We start from the raw sequence: 19,110 nt of genomic DNA on the forward strand, positions 1-19,110 counted from the left end.
TATTCTCCACAAGACTATTATTGTAACGTGTAAATGGTGTTGACTAGGAATTACTGATTAATATCTTTAATTACTTAAAAACAGAAAATCTATAAATGATCAGCATGGAGACATATTTACAAAAAATTTATGTTAAAATGACTCGTTCCACATCATTAAGATTTATCGTGCAAATGATACGTGGAACATGAAAATAACTAACTCACTATTGATATACCTCAAAGCATGGTATAGGCTTCTATACTTTGAAAACTTAAAAATGAAATTCGAAAGTAAAATGAAACAGATGATTAAAGTAGACGTACATTCCAGTGATGATATGTTTTGTTATTCCTGAAAAACTGACAGAATTACTGACGAGAAATATTCCGAGAAAAGAAGTAAACAGGCTACTGTTGGAAATATAGGCCTAAATGGTACACAGGTTAGGCTGTCATTACTAAAAAAACATGTTTAAAAATTATATTTTTTTTACCCTGTAATTTGTTGGTATTGGTCACACGCTGAATGACGCATCATAGGTAAGATTTGAAAGCGAGAAGATTAGTAAACTACAATGAAACTAATGTATTGGCAATCTAAGAAAACGAAAACTCCATTCTGCATGGAGGTACGCCTCTATGCAGTTCTGTTTCTTTGACATTTCAGTAACCGTTTTCTTTGTTTGACATGCATAAGATACGTACGATAGCATGCCTTGCGGCTCTCCTCATTGTACACGTTTATGGACTAGTAAAGAACACGTAGGTAAGCTTTTTATTTGCAAACGTGAATATTAAAAAAGTTGCGCATTCGAGTTGAAAGCTGAAATTGTAACGACCAAGAAGCATTACCGGTATTAGTGGAAACGAAGAATATTAATTTTATTGCTGCTTGTTTTAATCGCAACAATTAAAGGTGTCCTAACCACACACTCTGAAATCGTCGCGTTTTCGGAAATAAACAGCGAAATATTTATGACAAGTAATAACATGAATGTTATTGTTCCTCGTTTCACTGGCAGCCGTTCAAGCTATACTCTTAGGTCTTGCCTAATCACGCACTCAGAAATCGTTAAACATTTATTTCAGTAAAAAAATTTTTCTTTTGAAAATTCACTCTTGATCGCACCACGTATGCTACAAGAACATAGGTGACCGGTTTCGGTCATATCACATGACCATCATCAGACCCGTGGCATCCTTCGAAGATGGTAGGTGGAGCACTCTTCAGCTGCTGTGATGTCAACTGGTACATAGAACTGTATGGTATAGGTATAGTGTGAACGTAATTCCATACTAGTCATGAGAGATTATTTGTTTTGAAATATCCACTGGGAGGATGGTTTCTGCTAAAATTTATTGTTTATAATACGTCTTAGCAATATATGAACACTCTTCGCATAATTATTACAATATTTTTAGCATCAGCAAGGAAGAATGATCTAGCCACTAACACTACAAAGCATGCTCAGTTGTAAGAAGCAACACCATTCAAAGCAGAATTACATACTTATTCCGCTACTAGATGTACCGTAATAAAACTGAATACCAATTCTGTCCAAAGCTGTTGCCATGGAATTCTCCTTGGATGTCCTGCTTACATGGCAGACGCTCTATCCATCTGAGCCACAGTGGACACAGATGAATAGCGCGTCTGCCTGTAAGCACGAGATCCCGGGTTCAAGTCCCGGTCGTGGCATACATTTTTAGCTGTCCCCGTTGAGGTATATCAACACCTGTCGGCAGCTGAGGGTTTCAATTAATTATCATTTATTCTAGAGAAGCTGCAGGGTCATCAATGGTATCTGTTCTTTCGGGAATAGTTACTATCTTCATAAATATGGAATCATTTACTCCATCCAATGCGAGTAATAATCTAGCAGAATACGAGCAGCACTTTTACAATGAAGTTAAAGAGGGCAGTACAAACAAGTAGCAGTATCAGGAACACAATGAGGTGAAACAGTTTCTGCGTCACGTTACGTCAGATAACTTTTAGGTTTTTGCATGTGCTAAAGTTCAATTATTTTCACTTGATAATTACCACACAGTCGAAAGTGAATTGTCAGGTTTTACAAATAAATAATTTTACAGTCAGAAGGTGACCATAATGTTATTTACAAAATTATCTTAGTTTTTATTCATATAGCTCGAATACATAACTTTGCAAGGCTACAAATACCTTCCTGTTCCCAGGAAAAGTACTAGACTACGAGGCCTATCGATGATGAATAATTAAAAAAGATATTGTCATCTAAACCGCGTATTTCGAATTAAAAATGCGGATTTTTCCCACCATATTTCTCGTATTCAAAGTTCATTGCTAGGTCACTTGAAGCGCTGGTGTCGTTCGCTGTTTTCGTGTCGTAACACAGACCTTGCACTTATGATATTTTTGTGTTCTGTGAGTGTATATGTAGCGAAGTGGTGCCAATGCATGTAGTAAGGTTTTAATGTGAGGCAGTTTATTGGCCACAGCACACTGTTAATTAATGAAGAAGTTTCAACAAAACTGTTAAGTATACTGTGTGGCCAACAAACTGCATCACAACATATTGAAACTTATCCACAACTGGAAGAAGAGCCTACGCTACAGTAATTGTTGCCGCCGAACTATTACATCTCCCCAGCAGCTTTACCTTACCCCAGGCTGTAAGGTCTCAAACAATTAGACTCTAAAATTCATGGGACAATATATTGGATGTGTACAACTTCAATATTAATAATACGTTAACTTTTTACCTAACTCATCATTATCATAAGCTGGGTCCACACCCTGTCATCATAATAACTGTCACATTGTAAACAGAAAGAAAGATTTTCATATTGAAGTATTAAATCTGCTATAAAGTAAAGTAAAAATTTTCTCTTACTTTCATAAAGAAATATTGATGGTTAATCAAATCTTTTAATGAATTTGATACTATGACAATATTAAGGATTTTTTTAAAAAAGGCATGTTAATGAACAACTACAAGCAGTGAATCTGGAATAGATATAGTACATGCCAATCTCTAAACCAGACATATTATTCGACTTCGTATGTTTAGTAATTTTTTGTATCGATCCTCACTATCGTATTTCGACGGGGTCAAGAGAAATATTAAGCACTATAGATGAAGTCACGAAAAATGGGTGTCTAGTTTAGGCTCGTTCTGCACACCACGTCACGCATTCTCCGACAACCAATGAGCATTCAGTTAGTTCTCTGAGTGCCCTGGTTTTTGCAAGTTGTTATCGCTGAGGGTGATGATAGGCAACAGATTCTACATAAGCAAGCGAGAGACATAATTTGCAGGATAATTTCATCAAGCGGGAAGCCCTTGGAAGCGCATACCGCAACTACCGTGTGGAGATGGCAACAATACACTCCCCGTCCGTCCGTCGAGCTGCGCGAACGAACAGCAGTCGGCACTCAATCGGGCTACAGTCGTCGGCGTTGTGTAGTGACGTAATGGTAATGGCTGTGGTGACGTCACCTGGTGCGTATTTCCACAGTTTTAATTTTAGTTCGCGAAGCCAACGAATGTGAAAGCAAAAAAGACCTGGTTGTGGTGACAGACTCATATGTTACTTAGCCCGTTTGAAAAAAATCGCCATTGATATGCCGTTATAATCCTCACGTTGTTTCCGACGTTTGTTGCATGTTTCCCACAATATTTATCAAATCCGACAACTAGTATCGAATATTCCTCTTCATCCTCTCAGCGTTGTCCTGTGTGTTGCTGCTGATTGTGAAGTCTTTCACACTTAATTACTGTGTTTTTTGGTAATCAGTTTTCATCATGTGGAAGAGTTGTTACTTGAGTCAGTGGCAGCGAATATTATACTGAGGTCATGTTTATTAATCATTAGCGGGTCGCCTGAGGCAATAAGTCAGCGAATTTTGTTTTTAAATAATTCTAAAGTACTGAAAATAATACTAAATGAATATATCAGTTCAGTGATAGCTTGCATATTCAGTTGAGCTCCAGCGTGTGTATCATTAATTGTTATGTAATTTCAGATTGAAACTAACTCAGTCAATATAGAAATGAGTGTCCACTGTGTGACTGGTCACAGTATTATTTCCACTCAATAAGAAAAATTTCACTAAATTGCAGTTTCATAATTAGTAGGAAATTCGACTAAGTAATCAAAATTATGAAACTTCCTGGCAGATTAAAACTGTGTGCCGGACCGAGACTCGAACTCGGGACCTTTGCCTTTCGCGGGCAAGTGCTCTAGGAGAAGAGGTACTGGCAGAAGTAAAGTTGTGAGGACGGGGCGTGAGTCGTGCTTGGATAGTTCAGCCGGTAGAGCACTTGCCCGCGAAAGGGAAAGGTCCCGAATTCGAGTCTCGGTCCGGCACACAGTTTTATTCTGCCAGGAAGTTTCATATCAGCGCACACTCCGCTGCAGAGTGAAATTCTCATTCTGTAATCAAAATTAATTTTTTCATTTACATAAATTTGTATACCGTAGTTGTTAGAGCATCACATTTGCGTATCATCATAACGATTAGCTGTAGACTCTGCTACGTTCTTTTTCTTTATATTCTTCGGAATTCAAGCTATTTGCTATAATTAGGTATATTTAATTACGGTCTCTCGCAAGAATACTGAAGGGATAGCAAGGTTACAGCTCATACCCGGGAGAACGACCATCTAGAGTTTCGTTTCCCATGATTTCCCAAATCTGATTTAGGAAATACCAGGGGGGGTTCCTTTGATAAGCACAAGATCTATTTCATTCCCCATCCTTCTCTTATCTGTGTACCTCGTCATCGACGATACGTTAAACCCTTATCTTTGTATTTCTGTTCCTATGACTACAATACCTAAGCCACATTTGAAAATATCGTCGTACAAATACCCGCGTACAACAGTTTGTTGGGATTTGAAATTGAGTTTTCACACATTTACACGACACCAGAGTAGTCATGCTTGGTAGTGTTGTGGTGTCAGTGGCAGCCTGGCCAGGTGTTCCCAATCCTGTTGCAAGCAGACGGCTCCCAACGGTCTCTGACGACACAGCAGGTGCAACATTTTGTCCCTGGATGATACTAGGTCGGTTACTGCCGCTCGCACAATGCGTCGATCTCGAGGCGTGTCTGTACTGCCTGGACGTCTAGGACCTGCTCCACAGGTGTGGGAATGTCCCACAGAGCGCAGTTGAAAGCAACGACAAACCACCGATGCACTGTGCCCAGCATGTGCAGCAGTCCGTCGATACGTCCATCCAGCTTTCCGCAAGCACATAGTACGACCCCGACAAAATGGCTGAAGCTGTTCTACAGGAGAATGTATTCGTCGACGGGGCATGTTTGGACCCTAGAAAGAAAAAAAAAAACACTGTCACTTCTAAACTGAGGATTGTTACTGCCTACAAAGTCAACACAGATGGTGCACAGACCGACCTCTTGAGCACCATCTGATCGCCGCTGACCGTGACAATTGAACCACTAACACTACAATCCCTCAGTGCGCACGTACACTATGTGATCAAAATATGCAGACACCTGGCTGAAAATTACAAGTTCGTAGCGACCTCCATCGGTAATGCTGGAATTCAGTATGTTGTTGGCCCGCCCTTAGCCTTGATGACACCTTCAACTCTCGCAGGCATACGTTCAATCAAGTGCTGTAAGGTTTCGCGGAGAATGGCGGCCCATACTTTACGGAGTGCTGCGCTGAGGAGACGTATCGGTGTCGGTCGGTGAGGCCTGGCACGGAGTCGGTTTTCCAAAAACATCCCAAAGGTGCTCTATAGGATTTTCATTAGGACTCTGCAGGCCAGTCCATTACAGGGATGTTATTTGAAGTCTAACCACTGCGCCATAGACCGTGCGTTATGAACAGATGCCCGATCCTTTTGAAAGATGCAATTGCCATCCCCGAATTGCTCTTCAACACTTATGTATAATACTTATGTTGTCTTTGTGGGCATCTGGGTTAAGAATTTCCAAATAGTTTACAGGTGAAAAATTAAAACTATGCAGACAGAACATAATTTGTGGTGTTTTCTCAACCTTGACTGTCTGGAAGTTGTCCATCAGTCAGTTTTTGTGAATTCTTGTTGCCCCAAAAAACAAACTGTAAAACACTCCTTCAATAAAATTCTTCAGGGTATCAGACCGCATCGTCATAATTTAAAATGCGCCAACGTTTCGGCCAGCGTTGCAGCTAGCCTTCATCAGGGCCTTACGTTAAACAAAGCACAATAACTGTCCTACAAACTGTCCAATGATTTATACCACCTACAAGAAAATGCCACAGGGTACAGAAAGGCACATTGTAAATACTGTTTGTTGGCATTTATTAGACACACAGACTTTCACAGTGTCAAACACGATCGATTCTCCAGTAGTATATTGCAGTCTCCAGTCTGGTAATACCATGTTACTTGCTAAGAAATATGTAAAACAAAAGGAATATGTAAAAGAAAACGCGCTTTAAAAACAGTGTAGGTCTCTGCTGTGATAGTGCCACGCAAAACAACAAGGGGTGGAAGCCCCCTCCATTAGAAACACGACCACACCACAACACCACTGTCTCCGAATTTTACTGTTGGCACTACACTCGCGGGCAGATGACGTTCACTGGGCATTCGCAATACCCATACCCTGCCATCGGATAGCCACATTGTGTACCGTGATTCGTCACTCTACACAACGTTTTTTCACTGTTCAATTGTCCAATGTTCACGTTCCTTACACCAAGCGAGGCGTCGTTTGGCATTTAGCGGCGTGATGTGTGGCTTATGAGCAGCCGCTCGACCATGAAATCCAAGTTTTCTCACCTCCCGCCTAAATGTTGTAGTTCTTGCAGTGGATCCTAATGCAGTTTGGAATTCCTGTGTGATGGTCTGGATAGATGTCTGCCTATTACACATTACGACCGTCCTCAACTGTGGGCGGTCTCTGTCAGTCAACAGACGGGGTCGGCCTGTACGTTTTTGTGCTGTACGCGTCCTTTCACATTTCCGCTTCACTATCACATCGGAAGCAGTGAACCTATGGCTCTTTAGGAGCGTCGAAATCTCTCGTACAGACGTATGACACAAGTGACACCCAATCACCTGACCACGTTCGAAGTCCGTGAGTTCGGCGGAGTGCCCCATTCTGCTCTCTCACGATGTCTAATGACCACTTAGGTCGCTGATACGGAGTACATGGCAGCACAATGCACCTAATATGCAAAACGTATGTTTTTTGGGGATGTCCGGGCACTTTTGATCACACAGTGTATTATACCCTAGTGCCACTTGAAACATTCCGTGAGGGTGTTGCCAAATTCTGCGGCATCCCGACGTTAAGGATATTGGTGTGTAATTTGGAGATGTCTGCGGAGTGGTGTGCGACGAGATACCTAACAGAGGCAGGTGGGAGACATAGAAGCGAGCAGCGCGGGGCTGTTCCCACGGCGCTGACCACGGAGACACCAGCAGGTGCGGCGACACGCTACGCCGGCCACGCCACCCCCACCCCCGCCTGTACCCCCTGCCACGGGCCGGCGCGATTCCATCACCACAGGCGCCCTACAGTCCCTGCACACACCTACCTGTAGCAGTACCGAGCCCCTCCTTCGTGGCTGCTCCGGCAGGGAACTACCACCGCATAGTTTCGTTTCTTCGTCGGTTTCGACGTTCTTGAAGTAGCGTTTATACGATTAATACACTAACGCTCGTCCTGAAGCATAATTCGTAGTAGTTGCGTCTACATTAATACTCTCACGCTCTTTTCGAATATGTCCGCAGTCCTTGAAGAATATTTTCTCGCCAACTGGCTCAGATGAATTCCGTGGTTTAATTGAAACTACAAGTTACTGTAACCATTCACATTAGTCTTTTCGTAACATGTTTCGGAAGATTGCCTTCATCAACAGTTGAATTTATGTCAGTTATGAGCAACAAGGCTCGGATGTATTGTATGTGCGACTTTCGGGTAACGTGTGGCGCTATTTGGCAGCGATGGCATAACCCATTTTATCACAAAGTTGCAAGCACTGAAAGGCTGTTCACATATGCAATCAGACCACTCATAAGACTTTCTAGTAAAAGAACTTGTCTTCAGCTGCCAGACAGTATCAAGTTATCCAAAAGACTTACATGTAGTATATCCATGCCTTAATAACTGACCTAAATACACTGATGACGGCTGTATAATCTTCCTATATACTTAGTGAAAACTACAACAATATATGTAACTGGTCATAGCAGTTTGCACTTTCAGCTACATTAAGAAAGGTCATGGTCAAGCCTAACATCAAACATTCACAGTTAAGACTCCATGAATTTCTAACATGAAATAAATAACGGAAGAAGGGGCGCCAAATTTCTGTTTACTGTGTAGTCGTAACCAGTCTCATATCCAACCCTATCTCTAGATCCCTTGCTACATACAGTTTTCTAACGTATTCCTTACCGAATTCCTATGGTAGTTCCCTTACATTTGTTTTAACTGCAGTATAAGTTGCAAATCATGTTTCAACAATATTGCACAAAACTAGCAGCGTTCACATTAAATCTCGTAAAACACTGTTTACCTATAGGGCAAATTTAATAAACATTGATTTTAAATAATGCAGTGCAATAATGTGTAGCACCATCTCGTATTGGCATAGACTGGAAATCAGCTATGAATTGTAAGTAAAATTTTGAAGGTGAAAAGCAACCAAACTGAGTTTTGTTCCACTAAAACTTGTTTCTGAGACTCCTCTCCTCGATTTATTAGGTCATTATCGGTTAACAACTGACTACAAGAGACACCACTATAGAAGAAAGCAGACCTTGGATCCCTGCATTATTAGCAATACAAATAATCTTTGATCATGACATTAGGTAAGAAACGTCAAATAAAGTGCATAGTGATAATCACTCATGTTATGCATGAAATATGTTACAATAATGTCTTAGCTAAGTGCAAAAGTTTAGAGTCCATAAGTTGTGTAGTAAATAGATACCACTAAACAAGATACACATTTCACTGCAAATATCACATGTGGATTAATTGCCGGTAATATATACGCAGTGATACAGAAATATTAGCATTGGTGTTTTGCCACTAGTCAGACTAATAATTCTGTGTCAATAAGTATGTAAATTAGCAATCAGAGTTCATTTGATATTTATACTGAAATGCAACATCTTTCCGATAATGTTGCAAACACCAAGCCCGTAAGTGTTGTGGTTTATTTGATACATGAGAAATTATGAGCACTAGATTTGATATTTCCTATCTAATGTCATGATCAAGGAGTATGTGTATTTGTTTAGTTTCCATTTAGTGACCACGATCGGTTTCTTGAATACTAGAGTCTTTTGTGGACGTTCATCAACTGCTACCTAGTGATTACCTAACACAAAACGATTCGTAATAAATATTAGTGGAACGAAACACAGTTTGATTTTCAACCTTAAAAACCAATTTTATCATCAAGCAGTGACCGAAGATGCCACTACTCTGACTAAGTAAATGCTTATGTACAAAAAACAGTTGAATTTTTTTAAAATGGTGTCTTGGCAGTAACAGTAAAAACTAGTGAGGCAAATCGTCTCAAGGTAACTACAAACTTACGTAACTCTCCTAGAATCACAGCAAGTTATACTCTGCAGTTACCAACTACTTGTCAGTTCCGGTCACTGAATCGAAGACATGTTTCGATGCGTTTACATTTCAAATTCATAAGCAACACTGCTGGTTAAGAAAGAGTCCGATGGATACGTATATAAGTCATTGTATAAGTATATAAGTCATTGACACCAAAGGTATTCTTGGCAAAAATGTCGCCCTGTTTGTAACCACTTCTGTGGACGTCTGGTGCCAGTGGCACTTCTTCGATTATCGCCGCATCAAACCCAGGTATCTCCTCCTCCATCCCCCCCCCACCCCCTCTTTTACTTTTCTCAGTCCTCCGCCTGAAAGGCACCTGTGCCATGAGCTACATAGGTCTGCAGCAGACATCAAACGTTCAGGTAGATTCACCGTTCTATTATAAAATGAATGTTGACTTATATGGCAGCAATCTGAATTAGTGAAACACGTCCGAGTTGGTAACCGCTTCAAGACACAACAGTAAAGTTCCCGAGACGTCTCCACCACCACTGCAAACAAAAAAGCAATTTCACTTATGTCAGTGATATAATGCATGATACGCCGGTGAGAGATCTACGGTCATCCTTATATAGGTCCACTCCGCTATCTATCCTGAGAACCCCCCCCCCCCCCCAAACAAGTAAAGCCGCACGGCTCGGTCTCGCTCTGTAGTGCTGCCGATGCAAACAAATAAACAGCGGTACTGCCGAGTATAGCGTGACCAGTGTCCGTGGTTAGAAGGGCATCACAGTGTTCCGTTTTGGTTTGGAGCAGCACGTGGAGCTATTAGTGTACATACGACACATGAGAAGAACATCATGGGCGGCCTGAGAGGTACACATTATTCTCCTTCCTGGAGATGAAATACGTAAGTAGGAGAGACAAATTGCACCTGACGTAGTTTCTGGACAATGTTCCGGCTTGTCTATGGAGAACACAACTTTTTCGAAATGTCTTGCATAAACTCACTCCATTTCACAATTCCATCACGAGGTCATCTGAGGCCGCATGTTCCTGGCTTAGGCAAATGTATTAAAAGGGTGTCAGCGGTGTTTTTCCTCTACCAGTGTAGTGGAGTGTTCCGGAAGAAACAACGACCATCAGTTATAAATGAAAAGCATGACATTGTGGATGTTTTACGGTATCGGTTTATTTGGTTAAAAAGTTTTCGCATGACAAGGCCACCATTATATGATAAATGATTGTTGTCATGAAACACTATCTTCTTTGATGAAGATTGTCGATCATAATCGGATGATGGCCTTGAAAGCTAAAAAGGGCTTAACCGAATAAACTGATACTGTAGCACTTGCACAATTTTGTGCTTTTTCATTATAACTAATAAGTTGTTTCGTATAAGGTCATTAGCTACGTTCTCGCAGTTCAGATAGAATAAGCGCACACACACAAAACTGTCACTTTCCACCTTCATCATGAAAGTAAACATAGGATGGGTGCGTTAGTTTCAGTAACTCGGCAATCACTAATTACCCGGGTTCCCGGGTTCGATTCCCGGCGGGGTCAGGGATTTTCTCTGCCTCGTGATGGCTGAGTGTTGTGTGATGTCCTTAGGTTAGTTAGGTATAAGTAGTTCTAAGTTCTAGGGGACTGATGACTATAGATGTTAAGTCCCATAGTGCTCAGAGCCAATCTCTAATTAGCTTCATTAGACCTCCTAATAAGGCCTTTGAGCCTATGAAGCTCATCTTCATTTGGAAACGTTTGTTAGGAACGTTACAAGTTTTTAACGTTAAAATAAAACAGTCACAGGTCGTCTACTGCGATTTTTTCACCTTTTTTTAAATTCACGTATGGATCCAGTAGGACCACGCGAGATACAATCAATCAATGTTGCTTTTGGTGGTTGGCCTTCCCTTGTGTTCAATTTTGCTTCATCCTTTCAGAATGAAGTCTCTTTCTTTCATCAGCCCACGGTGTTCCAGTCCAATTTCCCTCTGACCAACGTTCCAATCAGATATCTTTTGTCTGAATGTTTTTATATCTGTAACGTCTGCCTGAGTTATAACGGCTACTTTAAGAGCCTCCTGAATCGCAGCGATCCATTTAAGTGCCTCAGTCTTGGCCTTACTTCTGTTCTCGTAGAATTCTACTGTTTGTTTTGTCAACCTAGTGGGTTCCATTCTTTAGTGTACCCATAAAATTTAAGTCTTCGTTTTCTCACGCCCCCATGTATGTCTGTGTATTCTTCTGTTTCCTTAGTACTTCTTACACTATAAGCTCTTCCAGCAGTAATTTTGGAGCATAATATTTTCCTAATAACTTTTCTTTCTTTTGAATTTCTTCAGTATCCCTCTTTCTATTTAAAATTAAAGTTTATGCTCCAAAAAGACATTGAGGTTCGATTACAACGCTGTAATGCCTAAGTTTACCGTATTTAGAAAGTGATTTTTTACTATAAATATTTTGTGTTAATCTGAAAGCAGTTGCCATTTTTTGACAGCGAACTTCTTTTTACTGCTTTTTCCAGACCGTCTATTCAACTCCACGTGATTCCAGGTACAATATTCATGGGGCATTTTGATAACCACAATAATATGTGATTTATTGGTTACTTTCGCGAGCCAGACGCGAGCATCGTTAGATATTCATTGCCCTGGTGGCAACAAGTTAGAGCTTTAAGACAGCGATCACAATCAACACTACATATTGTGACTCAACCCTTTAAATCACAATGTTTTTGCCAGCGTAACAACCTGTCAGCATGTAGTCTTTGTGAATAATTACTAATAAAACTGATAATTTATTATTTATTCCTAAGTTCACCGAGAGGTAAGGGGAGGTAAGTATTCATTCTAATTAATCAGGAGAAAAAGAAGTTACATTGTAGTTCCAGCAGTATATTTATTGACCAGTATCTCTTGACGGATTAAATCTCTAATTGTCATTAAGGCAATGAATCAATGAATATGTGACGATGCTCATGTCCGACGAGTGAAAGTAATCAATAATTCACATAATACGCGACATATGGCTGTTTATCTGTACGTGTACGTTAACTGAAACGGTCACAGCTCCCTCCCTGCAGGCAATGCCTGCGTTTCCTACTGGTGTTTCTCTTACACAACACGTATCATGCGAAATGTGCGGGGAATGTTACTTTATTACGGTAAAGTGTAGTCGCTTACTTGCACTCTGAATCGCGTAAATACGACGAAACCGCAAATAAACGTGTTTACGAATAAAGAATGGATAGCTGGATTTAAAATTGTCTAGCGCTAAAGAGCTTGGTTATCAGCACCATTTCAAAAGATAGTGGTACTGGTAAGAAAGTATTACCTTGTTAGAACGAAAAGCAAATGCCATATAACGATAGTTACAGCAACAGGAAACGTCACATACGATTTCTAACAGGTCTAGTAGTACAGTTGTCATACGTTAAAATAATTAATAAAACAGTGGAAGTTAGTAAGGAGGAATCGCGGAAATAAAAGCATGATCAACCCACTCAAACTCATTAAAACCTCCGTTCAATTAAATTGGGCAGAAGTCTCGGTGTCACACAAAACGGCAACAATTTTCGTGCTGTTGTTTCATAGCCACATAAGACGAGGGGGAGAGGGGAGTGGTAAGTCCCTCGGTATGCCAAAGGCTTCCCTCTTATCACCGTACAACACACAGGACGTTAAAACACAGTGGACCATGAGAGTGACGCCACAAACACTGCACTCCGGCGGGTCTTCTTGGCGCAGGAGATATGCCTACGTCATTGTGCAGTATCCGATACGAAGGCGAGAGAGGATCACTTCCATCCTTCGAGAGAGGCGGTCTTCTGCTGGAGTCCCTGCAGACGTGGGAATCGAGGAGAATGACGAAGCTGACAGAGCAGCGAAAGGAGCCTGCCAGCAAAATACTATACTTCAACTTCACATCCTCCTACAGACTGCCGTGTCGTCAGTGACAAGAAGAGTGTTGGCTGTAAACGAAACCACCCAGAATCGTATTTTTGTAACGTTTTACGTTTATAATATGTGAAGTTCGGAAATAAAATATCAATCAGTCAAAGGATTCCGATGCAACCCTCAAAAATTCTCAAGAAAACCGACTTCAAAGATTTGCGAGGAACTATAATTTACAGAAGTTAAGACTTTTTTTTCCCCCATTGGGCTCTGTTGCTCACTCGGTAGGGTCAGAGAAAGTTATTCGGGTAATCTATGGAAGGCTGGTTCGAAACTCGCTTTCGTCAGATATATGCTAACTGAGACATATTTAATTACAATTATCCATAAAAACTGCATGTCTTGTTCCTAATTACATATCACACCCATTGCAAATATAAATTCTTAATTATCGATATTTTACAAAAGACTGTTAACAAAGACTGTCCGAATTTAAAAAAAATTACAAATTTGTTAACATTATTTTATAAAAATCGGCAACGAAGAATTTGTGTTTGCAATGTAAACTGGAACTTCGGGTGCAATATGTAATTAGAAACAAGAAGATATGGTTCAAATGGCTCGCAGCACTATGGTACTTAACATCTGAGGTCATCAGTCCCCTAGAACTACTTAAACCTAACGACATCACACACATCCATGCCCTAGGCAGGATTCGAACCTGCGACCGTAGCGGTCGCGCGGTTCCAGACTGAAGCGCCTACAACCGCTCGGCCACTAGATAAGACACGCATTTTCATAAATAATGATGATGAAGTATGTGTTAATTAGGATAAACTTGATCAATTTTGTGTTTAAATGATGCAGGTATTTGAACTGAACGAAAAAAAATAAATAAATAAAAAGGAAAAAAGATCATAGTGAGACTCGACCCAGCGATCTACTGAGCACCCAATTGCTGCTCTCCAACGTTACTAAAAGAGTAGCCCGGCCAGTCGTCGAAATTGCTTTAACTTTTGTGAATTGTTACTTGAAAATCTTCAAAGTCGCTTTCTCGAGAATTTTTTAGAGTTGCATCGAAGTGCTTAGACTAATTCTTATTTCAGTTCACGTACCACAAATACAACACGTTACAAAAATCCGATTGCCGGGTGGTGTCCTCGTAAGTGGGAAAGGTGGTTGCTGGTAGTGGCCAACAGCAACCTGCGGTCGTTTGAAACGACTACTCGCCCATTGTGCACTTCCTTTCGAACTCCACGAACAAGGAAGAATAACTGCCGATTCACTGAGAGTGTTGTTATCACGGTCCTTTGCCGCAGTAAAAATTAGCACAGAGTAGGTGGGTGATGACGTCAGTCGCATCTGGCGCGGTTTGTTAGAGGTTGCCGTCGGTCGTAGCTGCAACTGAGGGCAACCCCCGAGGTGAGGCGGGCGAGACGTGGGCGTATCCGCCGCCAGTGGGGGGTGTTGACAAACAGAGCGGCGGCGCGGACTCACCGCGGCGGCCACGCCAGTAGAGCCTCCAGAGCAGGAGGGCGACGCCGGCCACGACCAGAGCGGCCACCAGTGTGCCCACGGCGGCGCCGGCCGCGCTGGCGCCACACGAGCAGCTGGCGTCGGCGGCGTCCTGCGCGCGGGCAGCCGGCAGCGGCAGCAGCAGCAGCAGCAGCGGCGCGGCCGCGGCGGGGAGAGGCGAGCGCATAGCGGGCGAGCGTCTGCTAGCAGCTACTCATGGCACGGGCGCTGAGGCCGCACTGAGCGCGCCGGGCCGGGCCGGGCCGCGGCCCAAGGTCGCCCTACCTGCCGCTGCCGCTGCCGCTCCCACCTTGCCGCCGCTGCGCTGCGCCCTCTCGCAGCCACGGGCCGGAATGCTCCTCCCCCTTCCCTCCGACCTCCGCCTCTGTCATTATACACATCGTACTGCGCCTCGCTGGGTTTCCCTTGACCGCGGAGGAGCGTGGTCGAGTCCACGTCGCGGAGGAGGAGAGGCCGTACTTTCTGCTCTGCACTGTTCGGCCACGTATACGAGATTCGTTTCTGGATCGGGAGTCAGGGGGAGATGATTACTGTGTCCCAGTCTCCCCCAAATACAGTGGGTCCCAGGAGCAATGGTCAAATTCGCGGATACCGCAGGAACACGCAGTTGAAGCTAAAAACTCCATATGAACATATCACCTATCCCGATTGGTCTCCGAGATAGAACACATTTATGTACATATTGGTTTTGGGCTACTGGCGCGCATGGGTTTGTCTTAGGGACCCTCACATGTTCAATAGTGTGGTGTGCGTACTGTAACACCTTCAGTACACACACCATCAGATTATTTGACTTGTCGCTCTAACGAAGTAGGCGAGTGTCAGCAATATGTCTCGTGGTCTTATCGTGGCGTGTTTATCTTCTGCTGTTAGGTCAGACGATAGAAATGCCACTTGCACGCTTAGAGTAGCAGGTTGACGGTGACCAACTTTAAACAGAACTTGATTAATTTTCGCTCACATTTATTAAAATAATAACAAGCATAAAAATTACTTAACTTGGTTCTGGATGCTATTTACAATTGACAATCTGAAGTTCCTTTGTATTGGTACCTTAATCTTATTCTCACATATGTCACTGATACTTGACAAAAGTGTCTACACATTTATCATCATGGCTATGTACAGGAATATGGTAATCTTATTAGGCGCAGACTGAAACTTTACTATAGACTGGTACAGACAAATGTACAACTCATACAGACTGGTACAGACTAATGCAGACTGGTACAGACTGGTGCAGACAAATGCAGGCTGATTAATTGGAGGTCTGTACACTCGTTGTAATACCTCGTGCGTTCATGTATCACTGCGCAAGTGTGATCCACGAGGAGAAAAGGTTCTAAGTTAGCAGCAATCTCATTGGCTGCGTTACATATTAATACGCGGATCGGCGCATGCAGAATTTGGTCCGTCTCTATGGCAGCGCCATCTCGTAGTGCGGAGACAGACGAGCGCTGCGCCTGTGCTACTGTGCATGGCGGTGCGCACTCTAGTGGGAAAGTTGTGTACGTGCTGTCTATGCGGAACTATGTACACAGCAAATAGCATAGTCAAACCGTCAATACAGGTTGAATGACGTAAAACTTGCACCTCAGATATTGCGGAAATGGAAAGTGGTATTGACGCTAGGTGTTCACAGAATGGATTGGTGGTCAGGGGCTCATACTGTTAGCGAATCAGATTTTAATAATAATTAGAAAGAGTATTTTTTGTGCAAACGACCACATTTTAAATGGAACAATTCCTATTGACATTAACAAACTAAAAGTAGAATAAATTAGAATGTCAGTGGTGTTTTTTGCAGGATTCTAGTGCGTGCCGATGGTTCAAATGGCTCTGAGCACTATGGGACTTAACATCTGAGGTCATCAGTCCCCTAGACTTAGAACTACTTAAACCTAACCAACCTAAGGACATCACACACATCCATGCCTGAGGCAGGATTCGAACCTGAGACTGTCGCAGCAGCGCGGTTCCGGACTGATGCGCCTAGAACCGCTCGGCCACAGCGGCCAGCAGTGCGAGTCGTTTATGAAATATCGTATCTTGGAAAGTCTCGCACCAACACTTGTTTGTGCCATGGAACCTGCGTTGTTGCTAGGTACGATGTTGCTATGTTTGTTTACAGTGTGCTTGTGTGTTCCTTGAGTGCATTGCGACTTACTGGTCAGTTCGTGACAGTCCAAGCAGTAAATCGTGATTGGACCGTGTGATTTACCAGTGAAGAAAAAGCCGACAGGCTCATGGTATATGGACAGCGTAGGAAGAACGCAGTTCGTTCTCGAACTGTGTATGAGGCAACATTTCCCAATAGGCGTCAGCCATCTCGGAAGTTATTTATCAGCCTCTTCAACCAGAGACGTAGAAACGATAGTTTAACACCTAGATAACGCAACAGAAGGTAACAACTGACGACAGAAGAGGGAGAAATTAATGTTCTTGCTGTTGTTGCAGTTGATCCGCACGTTAGCTCCCGTGCAATCGCAGGAGAGGGTTGGGGTTGGGTTGTTTGGGGAAGAAGATCAGACAGAGAGGTCATTGGTCTCATCGGACTAGGGAAGGACGGGGAGAGAAGTTGGCCGTGCCCTTTCAAAGGAACCATCCCGGCATTTGCCTGGAGCGATTTAAGGAAATCACGGAAAACCTAAATCAGGATGGCCGGACGCGTAATGCGCAGGAGAGGCATGAGTCATAAGTGTCCTATGCATTCTCCATGGACACAGGTTCCATCCCAACCAAAACTCCCAAAACTCCCTTCATCAACAGCTGCATGGAAGCGATTGTGAGAATCGTGTTAACTTCTGTACATAGGCATTAAGACAGGATACACTATACCACGTATCTTAATTGGTGATGAAACCACATTTACCAATAATAGGCAGACAAACGGCTGAAACATGCACTATTGGTTTATTGAAAATCCCATTTTGGTTCGTCTGGGGGAACGTCAGCGCACATGGAGTGTAAACGCGTCGTGTGGGTAGCTCAAATGGCTCTGAGCACTGTGGGACTTAATATCTATGGTCATCAATCCCCTAGAACTTAGAACTACTTAATCCTAACTAACCTAAGAACAGCACACAACATCCAGTCATCACGAGGAAGAGAAAATCCCTCACCCCGCCGGGAATCGAACCCGGGAACCCGGGCGTGGGAAGCGAGAACGCTACCGCACGACCACGAGCTGCGGACGTGTGGGGTAGTGAACCATAAGCTCATACACCTTCGTTTCATAAAGAGAACACTGAACGTGCACAAGTATCACAGCTTCCTAACAGACCATCTCCCATGGATGCTAGAAGATGTTCCTCTGTGGTCTAGGAGGAACCTGTGGTACCAGCATGATGGCTGTCCATCCCATAGCGCACGAAGTAGGACAGCGTGTCTTCACGAACCGTTTCCAGATCGTTGAATTAGACGCAGGGAACCTATATCTTGGCCAGCCCGTTCCCCAGATCTGACGTCTGACACACGAGATGAAATTCCTGCAGACTGCTCGGACATCTCCGCTAAAATGGTAACATGTGTGCAACAGTCGTTCCGTACCAGACTGTAAGCACGCATTGTCGCTGCCGGTGGTCATTTTGAACACAAACATTAATAGTCAATTGTCTTGTTTCTGGTTAGAATCTACATAACTAGTGTATGCACTTGTCTTGTTCTTTAGGGTGTGCTACCACAGGTATTGTACATGAGTCGATTTGGATATCTCGTAAACGACTCGTACTAGAATCCTGCAACAAACACCACTGACATTCTAATTTACCGCACTTTTAGTTTGCACAAAATACACACTCTCTATTATTATAACCTGTTGATTTGGTAACAATACGAACCCCTCACTACCAAACCATTCTGTGAAAACCATACATCACTAACACTTTCCATTTCCGCAATATTTTCGGTGCAAGTTTTAGGTGATTCACCCTGTATTTGACAATTTGAAGGGCCCGTATTGACGTATTGTCAGTACTGGAAATATTGACGATTATTATGGACGATTCTCGAAATATTCTTAGCATTGTCAATACATACTGAACGTGTGGGGTCAAGTACTGACGGTCTGACAAAATTCTCCATCCAGATGCTAACAGGGCATCATGAACCAGCCACACAGCGTCAGCGTGCACTTTTTGTTTTCAGTTCGCCTTTGTGCACA

General features: G+C 42.7%; 1 protein-coding gene across 1 annotated transcript in view; it reads right to left on the bottom strand.

The window, feature by feature from the left end:
* LOC126480704 (uncharacterized) overlaps positions 1-15,034 on the bottom strand; it is a 477,291-nt gene extending 462,257 nt beyond the window's left edge. The window contains exon 1 of the mRNA XM_050103949.1: positions 14,910-15,034. The gene's annotated coding sequence lies outside the window, so the exon portion shown is untranslated. The remainder of the gene's footprint in view (positions 1-14,909) is intronic.
* Positions 15,035-19,110: the final 4,076 nt, after the last annotated feature.

This window comes from Schistocerca serialis, chromosome 5 (genome assembly GCF_023864345.2).
Source record: "Schistocerca serialis cubense isolate TAMUIC-IGC-003099 chromosome 5, iqSchSeri2.2, whole genome shotgun sequence".
Taxonomy (NCBI): Eukaryota; Metazoa; Arthropoda; class Insecta; order Orthoptera; family Acrididae; genus Schistocerca; species Schistocerca serialis.